The sequence below is a fragment of the Aphelocoma coerulescens genome, chromosome 1A, assembly GCF_041296385.1.
Source record: "Aphelocoma coerulescens isolate FSJ_1873_10779 chromosome 1A, UR_Acoe_1.0, whole genome shotgun sequence".
Classification (NCBI taxonomy): domain Eukaryota; kingdom Metazoa; phylum Chordata; class Aves; order Passeriformes; family Corvidae; genus Aphelocoma; species Aphelocoma coerulescens.
In genome coordinates, this window is record NC_091014.1 from 29,042,046 (window position 1) to 29,048,459 (window position 6,414).

The 6,414-nt window shown below is 35.0% G+C and overlaps 1 long non-coding RNA gene across 1 annotated transcript; it reads right to left on the reverse strand.

The window, feature by feature from the left end:
- Positions 1 to 252: 252 nt before the first annotated feature.
- LOC138104623 (uncharacterized) lies at positions 253 to 1,331 on the reverse strand. The gene is made up of 3 exons (XR_011148168.1): positions 1,105 to 1,331; positions 405 to 456; positions 253 to 292 (listed from the first exon to the last, which is right to left on the reverse strand). It is a non-coding gene; the product is annotated as an uncharacterized lncRNA (long non-coding RNA).
- Positions 1,332 to 6,414: the final 5,083 nt, after the last annotated feature.

Consider the following 6,414-nt stretch of genomic DNA (forward strand, 5'->3'; position numbering starts at 1 on the left):
GAAACACTGTAATAGAGATTCTGCACCATAGACTTCTTGACTGGATGTCTCAGTTTCCACAAAACATATTACCAAGTATGACATATTGAACCACTTGCAGACACACCCAGGGGTGTATCAGCACACGCTTGCTCTAAGCAAGGTGAATCTGAGCATATTCTGTTATTGTACTTGACATAATAAAATAGCTGGTCTTGCACTGTTTTCTCTGAATATCTCTGCTTCTCAGCCACATTCAGTTTGTCTCAAGCATTGTGTCATATCTTCACATGTTCCCGCAGGGAACAGTAAACTGAAGAAAAGAAATAACAAAAGAGAAACCTAAGTTTCCTGTCTATCTCACTTTATTTAATAATTTTAAAATAATGTAAGCTTTGCTACTCATAAAGATCCTGAGCACTTACCTAGTTTTCTTCGCTGGTATATTATATTGTGATATAAAACAAGGGACACCTTCTAAAAGGAAGTAAAACAAGCATAATGTTAAAAAATCTCGTGTCCAGAATAGAAGCTAGTTTTAACTACTGCAAAATGAAAAATAAATTAGAAACAATGAAAATACAATTTAGTTGAAGCAACATAAACATGAAATGTGAACAAAACTATATTAAGTTGAGAGTATTTTAAAAACAATATTTTGACTACCTTTTGTTACAAAATGGAAAGAAAAGCCTACCCTATGATTTTAATTAAAGAAAAATTCTGAATTTGAAGTAGCTTATCTGGTACGTAAATCCATGTGGTCTTTTTGGTAGTATTGTGGCAGCATAATTGAATTCACTGGTTTATTCAATCACTTTTATACTCTCTTTCTTTAAATTCTACTTTTTTATTTCTTTTACTTTCAGTACATTATTTTTTGTGTCTTCCACGCATTTCAGATCTCCCTGACCACATTCTCACATATGACAGTCTTTCTTCCCTTCCTGTTCAATTGCAATAAAATATTGAAATTTGGGTTTCTAAGGTGACAAATTTAGGTTCCATATCACAGAATACAAGTGCCAGTGTATCATAGGCACCAGTGTTGCATATGTCTGGGTGACGTGAGTTGGCATGTAAAGTAGGCTGCAAGCAAAAATGTGGCAAAATGCTTATGGGTACCTGAATAGTTGATCAAAGCATGAGTGGGTTTTCTGCTGGCAGGTAAGCATTGCTGGAAAACTGCCTGTGTTTTTCCATGGGTTTCCCAGCCTTCATCATCTTTCCCTCCCTCCCCAGGTTCTCACTGCTTCTGTGGCTGATTTCTGGTCCTCTGCTCACCAAGCTTCGGCTTCTCTCTTTTTATCTTCCACTGTTATCTATTGCTCTACCTAAGACTGTGCAATGCACCCAGCAGAGTTTCTGCAATTGCTTTCCTGAGAAAGCATCTCTTTGCTCTTAGCCTTTGAAACTCTCATTTCCCTAATTTTCATCCCTAGCCCCTCAGGTGGTCTTGATGTAACTTTCCCACCTGCTTGCACATCATTCCCCACCCTCTTTAATTCCACCTCACTTTGCCATGTTGTTTTACTTATTTGGCAGAATTGCATCTGACCTCAGTGCATGCCATTTCTGCTCTCCTTTGCTCCTTGCTCTGATCCATATAATAACAATAATAAAAAATTATTAATGATTATAATAATTTTAAAATTTTACAGATGTATTGGAAAACACATAAACAAATAAGCAACATTCACTCTACCTAAAATACGTTCTTCAACAGATAAAAGAATAAATCTTCTTCTTGTGAAACCACTTAATGTAGGCATATTTAACATTGTATTTCTCAATTGTAGGTCTTCTATAATACTTACAGAAACAAGTTAAAGATCAACCCTCAATTAAAATATAGCAAGTACAGCACTTGTAAAAATATTACCAGGAAATGGAACATTGTACAGACGTACAAAACTGAGCCCAAAGCCATTATTTTGTGTGTGTGCACTATAAAAAGTTCTGTATTTAATGATTCAGTCCTCTGCTGTGCTGAGTGCCTCCTGCAGGGTGCCAAGTGCCTTCAACTCTTAAGTCTGTCTCTCTCCAGAAGCGTTGGAAAATTGTGCTATAAAGCAGTAAGGTACTTCTTTTTAAAATGATGCTTTCCATTTGACTTGAAAAGAAATCTTTCAAAGAAGGAATGAAAGCTACCGCTGAGACATTCTTGACAGAAAAGCAAGTTGATTCAAGTGGCCAGTTCTTATGTTTTTGCAATAACAATTCATCAAATCTTGGTGATCAAAAATGATGGAAAAGGAAATAAAAGGGAAAAATACATGGCAGCTAAATGGAGCTTTGAACCAACCTCAGACTTTGTGTAGTTTGACAAGATGCAAAAGTTTGATGTTTCAAAGTTCTTAAAAACTTATTTCTTTATATACCAAGAGGCACTGTTTCCATAAAGTCGATTTTGTAGAAGACCATTTCATTTCTTGGTTTTCAGGTAACATTTCATGGTTATCTATCACTCCCAATTTGATCTTTTATGTCATGTTATGTTTTCTTTCAAATTACATAATAGAAATGGTTGAACAGGAAATAACAGGGAGAACTTCAAACAAAAATCTTCAGGCACATAAGGGACTGGGTCTCTGACACAATGAAGGCACTTGCCACCATCCTGGTAGCTCCTACTCTATCATGCCATTGAGTCTCTAAAGCATTGGAAAAAAGGTCTGGTCCAAGATGAAAGTTGTACTGACATCCACCACCACTTCAATTCTGTGTGTAGGAGACAGGAACAGAGGAGAAAGAGGATTAGCAGAAAGAATGTACTGCTTAGGATAGGCCAACATGTTCAAAGTCCTACACAGCATAGTGCCCTTTAGGGCATTTTATGTACACACATTTCTCCACAGATATCAAAATCCTGGCTGCAAAGCCCTCCTGAAAGCTGAGCCATTTATATTTTCTTCTCACGTGCCATCTCTACCCAAGCAATCTCTACCAATCCAGAGAGCAGAGAAGGAGGAACGTTTCAACAAGAAACTTGAAAAAAAATTGCCAGAACCCCCCAAAAAGCAAAAACTTCCCAGTGTGCTTTGAAATCTATCAGATTGTAAATGACAGTTATTGCTGAAAACACCTAATTTTTAAAAGTAGGGAAAATGGAAATCTCAACCAATGCGTACACTCCGCTTTGTCCTTGGATAATTTGTTTTGCTGCTTCTAGCTGTGTTTGACTTCTGGCAATTCTTACCTTATTTGATTATTTTATGACCTGTAAAATGTTGCTTTCTTTGTCAAACGGGGTACTTTTTCCAATTTTTTTTTCAGTGTATGGCTTTATCCTAACATAATTTTAACATGATTAAGCACCAGAATGCTTCTGTGTGATTTCCATCACCTTCCTAGCCAGGTCGGGGTGTAGGTTCCAGATAATATTGTATCTTCTGCTTCACAGGTATTTGAATAATGAAGATAGATCACAATTTCCCACTATTCCAAGGGATATATGGCTTCAGTTATATAAAAAATACTTATATCTATAGTAAATACATTGCATATAAGAAGTTACAGATTTCAGATGTTTTGAAGTAGAACATCCATAATTGTCCACTGTGATTTTTAATGCAATCAATTTATTTTCATCTAGGATATAATTTAATTCTCTAGCATAATCCAAAATGGAAATCTTACAAGATGATTTTGATGGAGTGTACGATTCAAGACAGAAGACACAATACAAAGACATAATTGAGTTAGGCACAGCTATATTCCAATTATTTTAAAAAGAAAAAAAATACTGTAACTGACAGGGACCTAATTCTCCATAAAAATAACATCTACAGGATTTTTTTTCCTATTTTCTATTTTCATCTTCCTCCTATTCATGTAGGCATCAGAAAAACTTTGTTGAATATGACATGTCACTTCTAAGTATTCTCTTTTTCCGGATACTTTTGGCCAACCGAATATATTTTGTATTAAACTTCAGTCAGTTGTCTAGATCTGACTTTCTTGTATAGATCCTTTTCTAAATGGTCAGCACCACACTTTTAGTCTCATCAGGAGCCTGAAAATTTTGAAAAATTAGTGACATGTTAAGCAGAAATCCTGAGTTGACCAAAATTTCTGTGTGGGACAGGTGACTCATATTTTAATAAACCATATTTAAAACATATGCGTAGTTTTGGAAAGAAGAATGGTATGATGCTTAATGTTTTTAATTCTCACTCAGAGGAAGGCACAAGGGGATCCCTTAACAGTTTACATAAGGTTTCAGGCTATATTTCCATATCTGGAATGAGTAGTGGATGTAGGCATTAGTTTAAATGGAAAATTCTTATTGGCATACCAGATTTACAGCTAGCTTCTTGGAAAGTACACATAATGGAGATTAACTATTTTAAGCCTCTCAATATTTATTCCACAAGCAATCCAAATTAAATAATAGGTGACTTAAAAGTCACAGGAACAACTTATAATAAAAAACTTTTAATATATGATTGGCTGAGGTAATGTAATACTTCAAAAGTCAGAAAATATACCATCCACAGATTCTTTCTCCAGCAGTGCTTTGAGTATGTTTATCTTGATAAAGTATACAATATCCTTAATTAGGGTTGAAAATAGCAAAACCATTATCATATAATAACAAGTTAGCTTTGAAGATAAATCACTCCTAATGATTTTACAATATATGTCACTTCTATATTTCTAATAGAGAAAAATAACACATTAATATATGCTGAAATTTTGATTTGCATTTTTAATTAGCATGAGAAAGTAGTATGTAATATACCATGATTGTCTAAGGACTTATAGATCAAAAGGTATTCTAGAGATAATTTCTGAGTGTTGACAACTATTAACAATAAATAATTTATAATCCAAGGAATTTGCAGAATTTAGGTCTCAAAGAGAAGGGATTATGAACAAAATATAGTCCATGCAGCTAAATGTTTGGGGGTTCTCTTTCCTTCTCTTTTAACCAAATCCAGATTTTGTGTGTTTCTCTGCAGTCAAACAAAACTTTGGATTATAAAGGGAGAAATTTTAGAAAGGGACTTGAAAGCAAGGATACAAAAAAAGAAGGAATCGTCAAAAGCGAAAATATACTTATAGGGATTCCACATTTTATGGATTGGCAACCTGCCTCTGTAGAAGGAATGACTAGGATTGTTCAGGCTAAGATGAAGGTGACGGAAAGAAGGCATGATAGAGATCAATGAAATCACTGTCCCTTTCATTTCTGGCCCAGGGGCTTTCTGAGACACACATCACAGTAGTTTCAGAGAAAATTCCGGGGAGAAAAGATAACTCTTTGCTATCTGATCTTCACTGAGCATGTCCTGCTGGCCACTGTCAGCGATCCGAGGCTAGTATTGACCCTCTGACCGATATGTGCCCTCTTCTACAGATGCTTATTTAAAGACATAGACGCATCAGTATATTGCGTATTAAAAATCACAGCAGGAATATAACCTCTAAGTTATGAGTCTCAGCTGTGGAGGAATAGCATGGGAAGAGAGGCAATGTATCATATAACTAATTCTACATCTGTAGTGAATTCTTCAATAAAAAGCTTTTACTCTTATCCTCAGGTCCCTTAACATTTTATGTACAATCTTCTTTATTGCCAATACTGCTATGAATTTAAAATGTTTGGTTTTCTTCTGAAGAATCTGTGAAGAATAAATATTAATAAATAATACTTACTAAAAAATCATCATTATGTCTGTCCTATTCATACCCATCTGATATATGGGTACATATACCCTCATGGTGGCTGGGTGCAATAAGGTATTTGGTATATAAAAACATAGTCCATACCAAAATAGTCTACTCATACCCAGCAAGAACAGATGGCTGTAAAGAGTTATGACTGGTCACACACTGCTTTGTGTGACATTAACCAATACGATTGGTATTCCTCATAATGACTAAGATGCTGCTAAATTTGCTTGCTCATCACCATCTGCCAGGATGAGGGTTGACCAAGTGCAAAACAGGAAGAAAATTAGTGCAGCTTTTCTTATAAGTCCAGTTATAAGTACATGCAATATATGTATCTATTGCCTCATGTAGGCAACAAATCCAAGAAATCAACACTGATCATCACTGGTGAAGGTTTTTTTTTTCTGGTATCTCTCATTTTTAATTGGTTCAAGAAAGACGATTTTTGGGATCATGAAACACTTTCTAATGTTCTGTGTTACCAGTTCAAACTATTAAGGAAAATATATGTGAGCAACTAGTATTGCAGTATTTCTATGTGACCTCTTTACTTCCTAAGCATGGTTAGGATTTTTTAAAAAATCAATCAATGAAGTGGCACAGTGGAATATGTAGAGAAATCCCTTATGTCAAAATCTGTTTTGAAAGGACAGTTAAATTGTGTTGTTCTCCTATATCTGACAATAATATAATATCTGGAAAAATATTTTGCAAATAGAGCTAAAAAAAAAGTAATTTTTTTTCCACAGCAGGCAG